The sequence below is a fragment of the Rhinopithecus roxellana genome, chromosome 13 (assembly GCF_007565055.1).
Source record: "Rhinopithecus roxellana isolate Shanxi Qingling chromosome 13, ASM756505v1, whole genome shotgun sequence".
Classification (NCBI taxonomy): domain Eukaryota; kingdom Metazoa; phylum Chordata; class Mammalia; order Primates; family Cercopithecidae; genus Rhinopithecus; species Rhinopithecus roxellana.
Window position 1 is genome coordinate 56,893,022 of NC_044561.1, and position 17,452 is coordinate 56,910,473.

A 17,452-nucleotide genomic window follows, 5' to 3' on the forward strand; every position below is an offset into this window, starting at 1 on the left:
ACAAAGAAGCATTTTTGGTCTCTGATGTTTTGTAATGTTACTTACTATCATTCCAGTATTGATGAAAATATTATTGAATGATTTTAGCCTGCAAACTTCTGTTTACTCATACTCTCAAGTAAGAGTAGTGGGGCTGTGAAGATGGAGAAAATGTACCTCAAACACAGTGCAAACACTCAGACTGTGAGTAGGGCAATAATTTTATTTCAGCTCTACTTCAATTTAAATCTATGGGAAAAACAGTTTGTTTACAGGAGCAGAAACTGTTATGTTTCTAAAGAAATGTGATGTAACCAATGTAATCATTGACAATCTATGCGTGTTTTTATACATTTCATCTCTGTTTTAAAATATTTTTATGACATTCATGTTTAAAATTGTTTTTAGATTATAAGTAAGCTGCATGTTAAAAATTGAGCTGTATAAGAAAGAGGAAATAGAGTGAAAACTTTGGTGTTTTAATCTGTGCATTTGTGTGTGTGTGTGAGTGAGAGAGAGAGAGAGAGAAAGAGAGAGAAATTCAGTGTTTTCATTTTGTATGCATTAAACTGTCTTGTCAAAACTCAGATCTAAGATTGTTCAGTAGATATATGGGAAAATTTTTTTTATCACTTTAAATTAAAAATTTCAGCTTTACTGGGCATTCTGGAAGAAAATATGTTATGCTGATGATAAAGTGAGAACCTTAAGAGTACACTCATATGATGGTAGAAAATGTGATGGACCAAATGCAGAAGCTAGACACGTCCTGTGAGTACTAATTTTAGTTACAATGGTATAGAAAAATGTGGTGCATTTAAACTTCTCTTCCAGCTCATGATGGCTTTGCAAGATACTTTCAAAGAAGCAAATGTCTACAGCTTTACTTTACGTAAGCTAAACAACTTTGGTGAATGATTTAGATTAAGATTGTTACATCCAGCCATAGAAAATCTGGTGTTAATTGGGATGATGTGAGTGAGTATCTTCCTTTTTTGAATATCACTTAAAACAGGTAATTTTTTAAGTCTTGAAGATGAGAAAAATATTACTTATCTAACAGAACTATTTTAACAGCTATTTAATTTATAATTATCTATTATAACTATAGATACTGAACACTTAACATATACTCTGCTGGGGCACATATATTATTTTACCAGCTGCTAAATGGTTATCTTCTTTTTTCCCCTGATATTTTAATGCTGAGGTAGAAAATGGAAAATCATGAAGAAAAAATCTCACCTGTGAAAATCATGGCAGTTAGCTTTGTGAAGACACAATGGCCTCCGTGGGGACATGGGATTATGCAGAGGCATGATTAGTACAGTTGTTCTGTCTTCTGCAGTTCAGTCAGGGACACTTTGAGAGAGGAAAGTTTAAGCAACATATATTAGAAGTTGATAACGGGCCCAGCATTCTTAGAACAGATGGGCTTAGGGAACACGAGTTGTAGTTCCTTGGCAGAATGCCATGGTGGATATGAGAAACTGTGAACTGTGTTGAAACTGAGCTTACTGAGCAGAAAAAGAGAATACTAAAAAATTTTAAGTTGGAAGGGTATGTATTAGATCATTTCTAATGGTCCCGAAGTATGATCATTGCCTGCCTGACTATGTAAGACTCTTGGAATGTTAAGAATAGATTCCTGAGCTTAGCCCTTTGGCGACTCTGGTATACTGTGTCTAGGATGAAGTCTGCAAACAATTTTTAAAGAAGAGATATAAAAATTATACAAAACTGGGATGAGTGCGGTGGCTCATGCCTGTAATCCCAGCACTTTGGGAGGCTGAGGCGGGTGGATCACCTGAGGTCGGGAGTTCGAGACCAGATTGACCAATGTGGAGAAACCCCATCTCTACTAAAGAGGCCAGAGAATTGCTTAAACCCGGGAGGTAGAGGTTACAGTGAGCCAATATCGCGCCATTGCACTCGAGCCTTGGCAACAAAAACAAAACTCCGTCGCAGAAGAAAAAAAAATTATAGAAAACTAGAATAGTGCATTGGCACTCAATATCCAGATCTGACACTTATCATGATCTTACCATGTTTGCTTCATCAGTCCCTTTTTTCTTTGCTGAAATATCTGAAAGCAAATCCAAAGCATCGTATTATTTCACTGCTGTGAACATTTTGGGTGGGTACCGTGATGTCACACCTAGCAAAAGCAGCAGCAGGCCTTCAGCTTCATCTCACATACAGTCCTTAAGCAAATTTCCCTAATTATCTCAAATATACCATTTTCTAGCTGGTTTAATAGAATCAGGGTACCGAATATAAGTCGCATGATGTTTTTTGTTTTTGTTTTTGTTTTTAACAAGCACCTCAGATGACTTTGAGGTTAGCTACTTTGGGAATCACTGGAAATTATTTTACCAACTAGAAAGTTGAAGACAGCCTGCCCAATTCTTGGCACAGTTGGTGGATTATAAATGTGATCTTGAAATATTACATTGGAGGAAGCATTTGGGATTGTTGACAAGATATAAATTTATATTAGTAAGTTCCTTAATATTTAATTTTCTCAGTGAACAGAGAATCTCAGCCCAATGGGCTCTAATGGATTGGGATTGTGTAGAGCACGGTCACAGTTTAATCCAACTGGACTGTATGCCATGGTCTCACTCGTGTTGTAGCTTATTTACACTCTCATACACTCTACACTGTGGATCATTTGGAAGGTTCTTCATTTGGTTTATTTAGCCTAATTGATCATTTTGCCATACACTGAATTACAATGAAAGCTCTGTGTTAGGGACCATTTCCACCTAAAATCAAAGGTATCACAAAATATCTATGATAATTTTTAAATGAATTTTTTGAATTTTATCTTTAGACAAGGTAACTCTTCTTTTTAATTCTAAAGAAATTCAGCTCTCAGAGTTAATGAGAAGTTAAGTTATAGATGGGCCACTTGGAGAATGGTCATATAAATGGTCTTTCATAAAACATAGTATAACTATGCAGTTCATATCAATCACAATGTTTATTCTTTGAGTCTATGTATTAATGCTGACCCCAGAACTATCTCTGGGCTACACTATTACCAAAGTGGGATGCCTTTAATATGCAGTCAATCTTCATTTGTATGAAGTAGAAAAGAACTTAGGGAACCTTTAAAAATACATATTGTAATTTACACTTTAAAAAAAATGCATACTTTTTTCTTACGAAGAGTAGTTCATAATATACAAGGGTTAGAAAGCCCTGAAATAATATTGGTGCTTACTCATTGCTCTCTCATCTTGCCTACAGTCAGATGTTATTGGTATGGTGAAAAGAAGACCAGATTGTGAACTAGGTCTGGATTCTCTTCTTAGTTAATAACTTCATGTTATTTAACTTTCTCTGTGCCTTAGATTTTTAAGTACAATCAGTATACCATTCGAACCTCACAAGATGAGACTCAGGAGAGATAATGTATTTGGAAGCATTCCGCACGGCTTACATTATGCCACACCAGTGTTACTGTTCAAGTTCTGCTTTGCTCTGTTGTTTCTGTGCAGGACATTCAGTTTACTCAGGCTGAATATTTTCTGACATATATCTCCAGTATGAATATGTTTATTTTTGTAAGGAAGTTTTTCAAGAAGAGAAAATAGAGAAGAAAAGAGTGATGTAATTGAATCAAAAAAGAAGGAAAAGAAATGAAGTGAGAAGAGGAAAGAGAAAGGAATAAGAATGGGAATGGCAAAGGGCTGAGTAAGAGAAAAGGTGGAATCAGAGTGCGGAAAATTGAGAAGCAGAGATGGAGAGAAATGGTGTGGAAAGATTTACTTTTTGAGTTGCAGCCTTCATGCTCCACCACTGTTTGCTTGCCAAGGCTCTGTGGGGTGGGGAAAGGTGCTGACATCCATGGACTGGGGCAGCAGGGTCTGCTGTACTTGGTTGGTTGGCTGGTACTAGAATTGTTTCCCTATCACCCTACTTACTGATTATTTAATGCCAATTCAACAGTGTATGTTTTTTTACTGGATCTCGGTTTGTGAGCTAGGACCTGTGGAAACACAGTATCTTCCTTTCTAACATTGTCCTTTTAGCCATCCCAAGTGTTAGGCTGCAAGACAAACTCATCATTCCCCAGGGGAGGTTGGAGGCGGAGGGAACACTTCATTAGGTCTGAAAGGGCCCCAGGAATATGTTGCAGCAGCTTTCCCAGATGATACCGATGGGAAGCCAGGTTTGGGAATCACTGCCCAGCCTTGAATGTCAAATTGAGCAATAAATTAGAACTATTTATTCCTCAGTCAGGATACTTTCAGTTGAACCATTCTGAGTAGATTGAAGAGAACAAAAGACAGCAGAAATACCTTAAAAATATTTATTGTCTTATTTTCCAGACATTTGTGTTTAAGTACTACCTTAGTAGTAATCAGAACCTCTTTGAGGTGTTTTTACAAAGACCACTGATTTGCTTTTAAATTTTTCTTTTTTTGGTTCATTAGAGTAGAGAATAAAGTAGGGGTGAAATATGTCAGGTGTGGGGCCAGCTATTCATTTATTAAATGCAATTTCAAGGATCTTAAAACAATAATTTCCTTATTCCATTTTAATATTTAATGAAAGTAGATTTTTAAAAAATCTCCAGAACTAATTAATCATTGATTGAATGTCAAAGAAAAATTGCAAGAGATATTGTTAAAGAGGTGAAGAAAATGTTACTTAAGACTATTTCAAAAGAGGTCGAAACTATTGCAGCAGAGGAGAAAGACTGAATTCAATTCTGTTGAAACAAAAAGCAGGAGAGTTTTGCATGAACTAGTAAAATCTACTGCATGATGTTAGGAGAGAGGTTGGTCAATGTGATAAGGCCAGAAGTGTTTAATAATTGAGACTTAGGAAAGTTACATTTCTAGCCTCTCCTAGAGACTGGAAGATAGAGGTGCTATCTTTCTAGATGATTGTCTTTCAATGGGGTAGTTCCCAGGTCATTGAGAGTGACATTTCTGTGTTGTGAAACCAGCCAGAGGCTAGGGAATGACTTACATATTCCTTAGAAATAGGAGATATATCAAAATCTGAGCTGTACATTTAGAGCCTCAAGGACCTAGGGGAAGAAAAGTTGTTTTTTAAAGCTTCTCAAAAGTGGGAACCCTGGTTAACCACCGAAGTTGTCTGGAAATCCAAAAGATGATTTCCTGAATGGATAAAACAGAATTAAACTTGCCATAACATGTACTATAGTGTAGAGACACCAATCCTTAAAGCAGTATTAAAATGCTCACTTCGCTTGCACACGTGCCAAAATTGGAAAAACACATGTACGATTAACATGGCCCCTGTCCAAAGATGACATGTAAATTTGTGACATTTCCTTTGTAAAAAATAGTATTGAGGTATTAATAACTTAAAATTGTATTAAGTATTAGTAGTTCTGAGACTGATTCCCCCAGGCACTTTACCAGAGAAATTTCTCTGTAGGCTAAGATAAAATCAGCTGAGGAGTCAGTGATATTATAGGTTTAAACAATCCTCAAGTAATAAAAACATAATTCAATCAAGAAAAACGTATCACTAAACAAAAGAGCACTGGCATGAAGTCATAAGAATTTTAACACTCAAACTCCTAGAGTCTGGCAGAAAGAGACATAGAACAAATCAGCACATCTAGGTGACAACCAAATAACCATAAAGGAAGAGAGGTAATGTCATGGTATTGTTGTCACCGAGTCAGTTATAGAGAAACGCCCCACTCTGAGATGAATTCAGGAGTCCTTTATTAGCCGGCGACTGAGAGACGGCTGGTGCTCAGAATTCTTTCGGCCCCGAAGAAGGGGCTAGATTTATTTTTATATCGTGGTCTAAATAGGGGAGGGGGAGTTTAGCTGAAGCAATTTTTACAGAAGCAGAACAGGCAAAAAGTTAAAAAATTGTTTGGTTACAGAAGCAATTACAGAAAAAATAAACAGTTCCAGGTGCAGGGGCTTCAACTATCACAAAGAGATAAATGCAGGGGTTTTAGGTGCCATCCACCCAGCGCATCCCCAGGAGCTGCTGGTTCAGCTTGCCTCAATATATTATCAGTAAGTGCATTCCTGGACGTGCTTGGAGTCAACTTGCACTAGTTATGCCCTTAAGGGAGGAAGGTAAAGGGGCTGTAAGTGAGGGAACTCAAATGGAGTCTCTCTGGCTCTCTCAGCTAAGAGAAAGACAATCAGGTTAAAACAAGGTAGGGTATCACAGTAGTATAACTCCTATTTCTAGCTGCTCTTGCAACTAAAGGTGGCTGTGTACAGAATAACTCTATTCCTCTATATCATGTTTGGACAAACCATCTTTCAGTTGATTTAAGCACACCTTCAGAATGAAACATAATTTCTTATCTCAGGAATTCCAAAGTCTAATGGAAGAGGCAAACTTATATTGAGTAATTTAGCAAAGCAGATTGTGCTTGGCAATAATAAAGTAATTCAATATCTAAGAAATAAGAAAAGAAGGAAATATCTGTTTCATGGTTGTAATAAATTAGAACTTTACCATGCAGAATAGAAAGAGAGGCATTTCTCAAAAGATTAAGAGAGGTATAAAGTAAATGTAAATGTAAACTATAGTGGTTTTCTTAGGCAGAGAGTCATGCTTTAGGATAATGAAGGTAATGCTGGTATTCAGGTTCCTTTGGAGAAAGCAACACTAAAAGTAGAGTTATCATTTATGAGATCTAAGAAGCCCAAGAAAAGGTACTAAGAGCCTGAGCCACAGCAGGCTCAGCGTTTTTCTTAAATAAAAAGGAATGAATAGCTAAATGTGACAAATGTCAAGGTATCTTTTAGGAAAGTTACACTTCCTCTGAACCCCAACAGAAATCAAAGACAGCCACCCTACTGCCCTCCCTGCCTCTCTTCCAAGGATACAGCTATGTATTTTTTTTTTTTTTTTTTTTTTTTAAGTAAAGGGAATATGTCACTTGACCATGTCTCTATCCAAGGTGAATTTCTCCAATACCACAACTTTGGGGTACTTGTATGTGATACAGTTTAAACCCCACTGAATTTGATTTCTCACCCTCCCAGACACTTACCTTTATTATTTCTCTATATTTGTTTTTTTGTTTGTTTCCTTAATATATTCCGGGAAATGTGTTTGTGGGCTGTCCTACAGAAGTTACAATGAATGGAAAAGTGTGAAGAACCTTCTATTCTCCCAAGAGTATAGGGCAAAGAGAGTGCAGCTGCACCCAAAATATCAGTGTGGAAGAGTCACATAACTGATACTATAAAGTAGCACATTGTCTTACAGAATTCTCATTCTTAGGCTAAAATATTTCCTTCTTCATCAAACTTACGTGACCGCATGTTTGATGTTGTTTGAGTAAAATATAATACTACTTTATTTCCCAAATTCACACACACACACACACACACACACACACACAATATATTATATTTTGGGAAATATATGTGCTATAATATTTATATTTATTCACTTCCAAAATTTGTACTTAATTAAAATGACAAAAAATAAATTTGCAGCAGTGGCTGTGGGGTCACTTTTTTATGCCATCTTCTTCATTCATTCACAGAGGTGTGCTTTTGAGCTCCTGCTACCAATCATGGTCTCAAACAGTGGCCCCTAAGGGATCTGCTTTGACCATGCACTTCAAGTTTTCCAGTATATTTCAAAGCATCTATAAACCTCTATCAAAATATTTCCAGTTAAAAATTTCTACAGTGGCTTCTGATTTCAGCATTGAGACCTGACTGATAAAGAGGTCAGATATTATGCTTTATGTCTGATAGCACCTGGAAAAAGGTAGGATATCTGGTAAGATATTAATAAACACTTGAATGAGCATAGTAGCTATTAATTGCTATGTAACAAATTACCACATAATACGGCACCTTAAAACAAGAAACTTTTATTTTATCACATGGTTTATGAGAGTCAGGTATCAGGGAGTGCTTTCACCAGATGGTTTTGGCTCAGAGTGTTTTCAGAAGGCTGCAGTCAAGGTTTAGGAGGAAATCTGCAGAAAGCTTGTCTGAGACTGGAGGGCCCATTTCCAAGTACATTCAGTGGTTATCAGTAGGAGCCCTCAATTTCTCACTGACTACGGATCAGAGGCCTCAGTTTCTTAACACATGGGCTTCTCAGTGATGCTGCTCATGACATAAGAGGCTGACTTTTGTCAGAGTAAGTGATCTGAAGAAAGGAGAGAGAAAGGAGAGACAAAATGAACTTGGGGAGTGGTGAGGGGATTGCGAATGCCAAGATGAAAGTCAGAGTATCATTTGTAATCTATCTCAAAAGTGAAATGTCATCACTTCTCATATATTCTATTTGTCACAGACCCCATCCATATTACACTGTGGAAAAAACTACAAAAAAAGTCTCAATTCTAGAACGTGGGGATTTGGGGACCATCTGGAAGGATGGCTACCACAGTCTGACTTCTTTTCCCCAATGATTTATATCTGTCTTACATGTAAAATACTCTCATCCCCTCCCAGGGACCCCAAAGTCTCATCTCATTCAATTTTGGTGTGACATCCAGAATCTTATCATCTACATCAATTCCAGGTGGAAAGGAGTCTACTTCTGTGTAATTCCTTAAGGAAAGCACCCTGTGTCCAGATGTTTTTCAATCTGGAGTCTTGTGAGCTAAGAAGATGATGACACTTGCCCTTCAACACACACACGACCAACATACAGTGGTGGGACAAGCTTAGAACAGCTGAAGTAGGAACTCCCATTCTAACTAGAGAAAACAAGAGTTACACCTACTGGTCCACAGCAAGGCTTAAATCCATCCAGGCACGTGTTGAAAGTTCCTTGATTAGGACTCAAACTGCTGCCTGCAAATGATTTACTGTGGTTCTGGGCTTCACCCCCTGGGATCTTGGTCCTGCCCTGAGTTACCCTTTCTTTTTCACAAAAGGAAGTACATGTTTGCAGCTGCTTCCTACTTGCAGATATTTGGAAGTTCCAGGCTTTAATTTTCTGCTCTCTGTCCCTTTCAATGAAGCTGTCTGTGATTTTTTATATATAATCTTCTGTAAAAATATTTTTTGTCTCCTTCGGTTAAACAAAAGCCACAGTCACAAATTGCTTTGAGGTAACTCTTTCTCCACTATGGGCTTCTATTAAAAGAACTGAAGGACAACTTCCATAAACTTTTTAAAGGCCTTATTATTTGATTGAAGGAATCTGTGGATCTACATATTTCTGCTATATTCTGTTGGTCACACAGACTAATTGTGGTTTCATGTAGGAAGAGGCTACATAAGAGTGTGAATACCATTTGGGAGCTGTGATCATCTTGAAGTTTGACTACTATAATTTTTGAAAGCTTCCCAAATAGTGCATGTCATACATTTGTTTTTAAATGTTATATCCTAAAGGTTTTTTGAGTGTATATCTGCTCTGAATTTTTAAAAGTAGATATCTTTAATTAGTCACATACTTTATGAGTCATGTGTACTAGTCAGAGTTCTCTAGAGAAACAAAACCAATAGAATAGATGTGTGCATGTGTGTGTGTGTGTGTGTGTGTGTGGAGGGGAGATAAAAAGAGAGAGAGAAATTGATTTTAGGTAATTAGCTCATGCAGTGATATGACTTCTCCGTGTCCCCACCCAAATCTCATCTTGAATTGTAGCTCCCATAATTCCCACATGTTGTGGGAGGGACCTGGTGAGAGATAATTATATCATGTGGGCAATTTCCCCCATACTGTTCTCGTGGTAGTGAGTAAGTCTCACGAGATCTGATGGTTTTATCAGGGGTTTCTCCTTTTGCTTGTCTGTCAGTCTTTCTTGCCTGCTGCCATGAAAGATGTGCCTTTCACCTTCTGCCATGATTGTGAGGCCACCCCAGCCACGTGGAACTGTGAGTCCATTAAACATCTTTTTCTTTATAAATTACCCAGTCTTGGATATGCCTTTATCGACCATGTGAAAATGGACTAATACATGCAGTTTATAAAGGCTAGAAAGTTTAACCACAGGTCGGCAGGCTGGAGATGCAGAATGCAGTGTCAGTCTGTTCAGGATACTATTGCAAAATACCATAGAGTGAGTAGTTTATAAACAAGAGAAATTTTTTTCTCACAGTTCTGGATACCGGGATGTCCAAAATTAAGGCAGATTTACTGTCTGGAGAGGGCTCACTCCCCGGTTTATAGAAAGTACTTTCTAGTTGTATTATCATATGTGATCCTCACATAGCTCTCTGGGCTTCTTTTATAAAAGCCCTGATCCCATTCATAAAGGCTCCCACCTTATGACCTAATCACCTCCCAGAGCCCCCACCTACTAATACCATCATTTTAGGGCTTAGAATTTTAGCATATAACTTTTGAGAGGACACAAACCTTTAAACCATAGTATTCAAAGAAAAGCCAATGCTGTGGTTCACAGGTCTGAATGCCATCTGCTGCAGAAGTCACCCGTGCTTGCAGGAAATCATTCTTTTGTTCTATTTAGGCCTTCAATTTACTGGATGAGGCCCACCCACATTATGGAGGGTGATTTCTTTACTCAAAGTGTACCAATTTAAATATCAATCTCATCAAGAAGGACTCTCACAGAAACATCCAGAATGATGTTTGAACAAACATCTGGGTACCATGCCTAGTCAAGCTGACACATAAAATTAGCCATCACATCATAAAAGTACTATATTCATATTTAAGCAAGGAACTGAGATACAGTATTTTGGCATAATGAGTTAGAATGGTTCATATCAATATCTATATGCACGATTTTCCTTTTAATTGAGGCTTACTTTCAGTTCCAGGGTGGTGGAAATGTAATTTTTAATCAAGTTCAGAGTGTAAAAAAGTAGCTTACAGTCAAATCTACTGTTGGGATTCAGACAGTTAGCATGATTCTCAGATTAAGATGAGAAAACAGAAGCAAGTTTTAAAGACAGGCTTAGAAAGGGCCATAGGAGAAAATTACAAAAGATAAATAAAAACCTACACTATCAACCATCTTACCTAAAAGGATTGGGCATTTAGCAGAGAGTGGTGGATTCAGGTACAGTGAGATGGTAGGCATAGCGATCTATTATTGCATTTAATTCCCTTAGCACTTATTCTTAACCAGACACCGGGGTCACCTTTGTTTTTAAGGATCTGCCTGGTTTGCTTGATGCTAACTAATTCTGTAACCCATATAACCATGTTTAGGCAATGGACTCCAGTCTCGCACAACCTCTAGCCAGCTCTAATGAGGTATCCCTTCCTAGCATAAAGGGTTATATGGTCCAGATAGTAAATATTTTCAGTGTTTAGGGCCATATGGTCTCTGCTGCAATGACCCAACTCTGCCATTGTATCAGGAAAGCAGCCATAAACAATGTGTTAAAAGTGGCTGTTTTCCAATATACATTATTTATATCACCTGGCATCATGCAGGATTTATGTCCCAAAATTGCCCACTCCTGGTTGGTACAGTTATTAGAAGATACTTTGATGAGTATGTGTATGTAGTCTAAAGAGATCTCCTTTTACTTGGTTAAAGATACAATTATTTCAGAAATTTTAAAAATCCAGATAGATAGATTAGATAGATAGATAAAAAGCAACCGTATATCTCAGTTTTTACAACAAAGACCTGTTAGTATTGTATGTTTGGTTTTTCTGTTTGTTTGTTTTTTTGTTTTTTTGTTTTTTGTTTTTTGTTTTTTGAGACGGAGTCTCGCTCTGTATCCCGGGCTGGAGTGCAGTGGCCGGATCTCAGCTCACTGCAAGCTCCGCCTCCCGGGTTTACGCCATTCTCCTGCCTCAGCCTCCCTAGTAACTGGGACTACAGGCGCCCGCCACATCGCCAGGCTAGTTTTTTTGTATTTTTTTTTAGTAGAGACGGGGTTTCACCGTATTAGCCAGGATGGTCTCGATCTACTGACCTCGTGATCCACCCGTCTCGGCCTCCCAAAGTGCTGAGATTACAGGCTTGAGCCACCGCGCCCGGCCAGTATTTTATGTTTTTACATATTATTCTTTGAGGCTTAAAAAAGAAGAAAAAGAAATGTAAATTATAGACAAAATAATGCTCCTTTTGATTAAAATCCCAAATCATATTCTCTTTACCCTCCCTCCTCTTAAGACAATCAGTATGATAATTTTGATGAATATATTTTTGCACTTTAAAAATATTTAAAATGCAAATTTATAAAAATATAAACATATCTAGAATATATCCATACATAATATATAGATTTTATTTATACATGTGGGCATAGTTATCCGCCATTTGTTTTTTATCTACAGCAATGTATACCCCCACCATTAGTATTTGTTTCCCCATGTCCTAGCCAACACTTGATATGGTCAAATTTTTAATCTTTGCCAATTCAGTGGATAAAATAAAATACAACGTTTAAACTGTTCAGTGGTTTTAATTCAATTTCATGTCATTGTTAACATACACATTTTCTGATTACAAATTAGTTTAAACTAAATGTCATGTGGTTTTGAATGTGGTAGGCAGAATAATATGCTCCCCATCCCATGCAACAAAGATATCCATGTCCCAGTTCCCGGAACCTATGAATATGTTATCATACATTGGTAAAGGGATTTTGCAGATGTGATTAAGGTTAAAGAGATTGAGACAGGAAGATTATCCTGAAGCTGGGTTTTCCCAATGTAATCATAAGAGCTCTTAAAAGCATAAAAGATGGCAGCAGAGTCAGAGAAATTCAATGCAAGAAGAATTCCATCCACTGTTACTAGGTTTGAAGATGGAAAATAAATGCCACAAGCCAGGAAATGTGGCATCCCCTAGAAGCTATAAGTGACTCTCAGTTTATAGCCTACAAGAAAACAGGAACTGTAGTAACACAGCCTCAAGGAATTAAATTTCACTAACAATCTGAAAGAGCAAGAAACGAATTCTCCCTTAGAGCCTCTAGAAAGCAATGCATCCTACTGACAACTTGATGTTAAGGTGTTGAGAACTGTTTCAAACCACTGACCTCAAGAAGTGTAAGATAATAAATGTGTTTCATTTAAGCCATACATTTTGTGGTAATTTGTCATGACAACTATAGAGGTTTGACATTAATATTTACTTTTTCATGGCTACCTGTTCATATTTGAACATTTTTTCTAGTGGGTTGTTGAAATTTTCTTATTAATTTGTAGTTTCTTGTGCATTTTGTTTAATAATCTCTTGTTTTATAGTCTCTATGAGTTGCAAAAATCTCTCCATCTAGCACTTGTCTCTTAATTTTGATTATGGTTGCCTTAATATGCAGATGGCTTTAATATAACGTGGTAAAATTTACCAAAATATCCACTAAAGTTTATTCCTTTGTTGTCTGAAGAAAGTACTTTTTCTTTCGTTGTCACATGATAACCAGACTATATACTGATTTGATCAATAAGGAGACTTCTAGGTTGAGTGCTGATAATGTAAATTGGCTTCTTATGGTTACATATAGTAAGATTCAGAGACGGAGAGATGAGCAAAAGATGAAATTTCTGTTTGTAGTACTTTCCACAATAACATTTAATTTCCATTTTTTTTATCTCAAACAATATAAAACTGACTTATTGGGGTCAAAAACCAACAGAATATTACCAATTTTACATGGTACAAAATATATATTCTCTACCAAATTTTTCAAATTATTTGACGGGATCTGATCAAGGTTTACAGTTTTTATATGAGTCATGAAAAATGTTTCACTTTATTTATTTTTTTTTTAATACTTTACATTCTGGGATACACACCCTACAGGGAGCGTGATGTTCCCTTCCCTGTGTCCATGTGTTCTCATTGTTCAACTTCCACTAAGGAGTGAGAACATGTGGTGCTTGGTTTTCTGTTCCTGAGTTACTTTCCTGAAAGTGATGGTTTCCAGCTTCAGCCATGTCCCTGCAAAGGACATGAACTCATCCATTTTTATGGCTGCTTAGTATTCCATGGTGTATATGGGTCACATTTTCTTTATCTAGTCTATCATTGATAAGCATTTGGGTTGATTCCAAGTCTATGCTATTGTGAACAGTGCTGCAACAAACATACGTGTGCATGTCTTTATGGTAGAATAATTTATCATCCTTTGGGTAGATATTCAGTAATGGGATTGCTGGGTCAAATGGTACTTCCGGTTGAGGAAGGAATCACCACACTGTCTTCCACAATGGTTGAACTAATTTACACTCCCACCAAAAGTGTAAAAGCGTTCCTACTTTTCCACATCCTCTACGGCATCTGCTGTCTCCTGACTTTTTACTGGTCGCCATTCTAACTGGCATGAGATGGTATCTCATTGTGGTTTTGATTTGCATTTCTCTAATGACCAGCAATGATGACCTTTTTTTCACATGTTTGTTGGCTGCATAAGTGTCCTCTTTTGAGAAGTGTCTGTTCATATATCTTGCCCACTTTTTAATGAGGTTGTTGGAATTTTCTTGTAAATTTGTTTAAGTTTCTCATAGATTCTGGGTATTAGTCCTTTGTCAGATGGATAGATTGCAAAAATTTTCTCCTATTCTGTAGGTTGCCTGTTCACTCTTCTGATAGTTTCTTTTTACTGTGAAGAAGCTCTTTAGTTTAACTAAATTTCATTTGTCAATTTTGGCTTTTGTTGCCATTGCTTTTGGTGTTTTAGTCATGAAGTCTTTACCCATGCCTATGTCCTGAATGGTATTGCCTATCATTCAGGTAGGTTTCTTCTAGGGTTTTTATGGTTTCAGGACTTACATTTAAATCTTTAATACATCTTGAGTTAATTTTTGTATAAGTTGTAAGGAAGGGGTCCAGTTTCAGGTTTCTGCATATGGCTAGCCAGTTTTCCCAACACCGTTTATTAAATAGGGAATCCTTTCCCCACTGCTTGTTTCTGTCAGATTTGTCAAAGACCAGATGGTTGTTGATGTGTGGCTTTATTTCTGAGGCCTCTGTTCTGTTCCCTTTGTCTATATATCTGTTTTGGCACCAGTACCATGCTGTTTTGGCTACTGTAGCCTTGTAGTATAATTTGAAGTCAGGTAGCGTGATGCCTCCAGCTTTGTTCTTTTCACTTAGGATTGTCTTGGCAATGCAGACTCTTTTTTGGTTCCATGTAAAATTTAAAATAGTTTTTACTAATTCTGTGAAGAAAGTCAACGGTAGCTTGATGGGGATAGCATTGAATCTATAAATTACTATAGGCAGTATGGTTATTTTTACAATATTGATTCTTTCTATCCATGAGCATGGAATGTTTTTCCATTTGTTTGTGTCCTCCCTTATTTCCTTGAGCAGTGGTTTGCAGTTCTCTTTAAAGAGGTCCTTCACATCCTTGTAGGTTGTATTCCTAGGTATTTTATTCTCTTTGTAGGAATTGTGAATGGGAGTTCACTCATGATTTGGCTATTTGTCTGTTATCGGTGTATAAGAATGCTTGTGATTTTGCAGCACATTGATTTTGTATCCTGAGAGTTTGTTGAATTTGCTTATCAGCTTAAGGAAATTTTGGGCTGAGATGATGGGGTTTTCTAAATATACAATCATGCCATCTCCAAACAGAGACAATTTGACTTCCTCTCTTCCTATTTGAATACACTTTATTTCTTTCTCTTGCATGATTGCCCTAGCCAGGACTTCCAATACTATGTTAAATAGGAATCGTGAGAGAGGTCATCCTTGTCTTGCACTAGTTTTCAAAGGTAATGCTTCCAGCCTTTGCTCATTCAGTATAATATTGACTGTGGGTTTATCATAAATAGCTCTTATTATTTTGAGATATGTTCCATCAATACGTAGTTTTTTTGGGACATTTTAGCATAAAGAGGTGTCAAATTTTATCAAAGGCCTTTTCTGCATCTATTGAGATAATCATGTGGTTTTTGTCATTGTTTCTGTTTATGTGATAGATTACATTTATTGATTTGTGTAAGTTGAAGCAGCCTTGCATCCCAGGGATAAAGCTGACTTGACTTGACTGTGGTGGATAAGCTTTTTGATGTGCTGCTGGATTCAGTTTCCCAGTATTTTATTGAGGATTTTTGCATTGATGTTCATCAGGGAGATTGGCCTGAAATTTTCTTTTTTTATTGTTGTATCTCTGCCAGGTTTTGGTATCAGGATCATGCTGACCTCATAAAATGAGTTAGTGAGGAGTCCCTCTTTTTCTGTTGTTTGGAATAGTTTCAGAAGGGATGGTATCAGTTCCCATTTGTACCTCTGATAGAATTCAGCTGTGAATCCATCTGGTCCTGGGCTTTTTTTGGTTGGTAGGCTATAAATTACTACCTCAGTTTCAGAATTTGTTATTGTTCTATTCAGGGATTCGACTTCTTCCTGGTTTAGTCTTGGGAGGATATATGTGTCCAGGAATTTTTCCATTTCTTCTAGGTTTTCTAGTTTATTTGTGTAGAGATGTTTATAGTATTCTCTGATGATAGTTTGTATTTCTGTGAAATCAGTGGTGATATCCCATTTATCATTTTTTATTATGTCTATTTGTTTATACTCTCCTTTCTTCTTTATTAGTCTGGCTAGTGGTCTATCTGTTTTCTTAATCTTATCAAAAAATCAGCCCCCGGGTTTGTTGATTTTTTTGAAGGGTTTTTCATGTCTCTATCTCCTTCAGTTCTTCTCTGATCTTAATTATTTCTTGTCTTCTGTTAGCGTTTGAATGTGTTTGCTCTTGTCTCTCTACTTCTTTTAATTGTGATGTTAGGTTGTCAATTTTAGATCTTTCCTGCTTTCTCCTGTGGGTATTTGGTGCTATAAATTTCCCTCTAAACACTGCTTTAGCTGTGTCCCAGAGATTCTGGTTTGTGTGTCTTTCCTCTCATCGGTTTCAAAGAACATTTTTATTTCTGCCTTCATTTCGTTATGCAGACAGTAGTCATTCAGGAGCAGGTTGTTCTGTTTCCATGTAGTTGAGCAGTTTTGAGTGAGTTTCTTAATCCTGAGTTCTTATTTGATTGCACTGTGGTCTGAGAGACTGTTTGTTATGATTTTCCTTCTTTTGCATTTGCTGAGGAGTGCTTTACTTCCGATTATGTGCTCAATTTTAGAATAAGTGTGATGTGGTGCTAAGAAGAATGTCTATTCTGTTGATTTGGGGTGGATAATTATGTAGATGTCTATTAAATCCCCTTGGTCCAGAGCTGAGTTCAAGTCCTGAATATCCTTGTTGATTTTCTCTCATTGATCTGTCTAATATTGACAGTGGGGTGTTAAATTCTCCCACTATTATTGTGTGGGAATTTAAGTCTCTTTTTAGGTCTCTATGAATTTGCTTGATGAATCTCGGTGCTCCTGTATTGGGTGCATATATATTTATGATAGTTAGCTCTTCTTGTTGCGTTGATCCCTTTACCATTATGTAATTCCCTTCTTTGTCTTTTTTTATCTTTGTTGGTTTAAAGTCTGTTTTATTAGAGACTAAGAATGCAACCCTACTTTTTTTTTTGCTTTCCATTTTCTTGGTAAATTTTCCTCCATTCCTTTATTTTGAGCCTACTTGTGCCTTTTCACATGAGATGAGTCTCCTGCATACAGCACACTGATTGGTCCTGACTCTTTATC

At 37.0% G+C, this 17,452-nt stretch overlaps 1 non-coding gene across 1 annotated transcript; it reads left to right on the plus strand.

The window, feature by feature from the left end:
• Positions 1-5,198: 5,198 nt before the first annotated feature.
• On the plus strand, positions 5,199-5,303 carry LOC115893024. Its single transcript, XR_004052983.1, has one exon. It is a non-coding gene; the product is annotated as a U6 spliceosomal RNA (small nuclear RNA).
• The last annotated feature ends 12,149 nt before the right edge of the window (positions 5,304-17,452 follow it).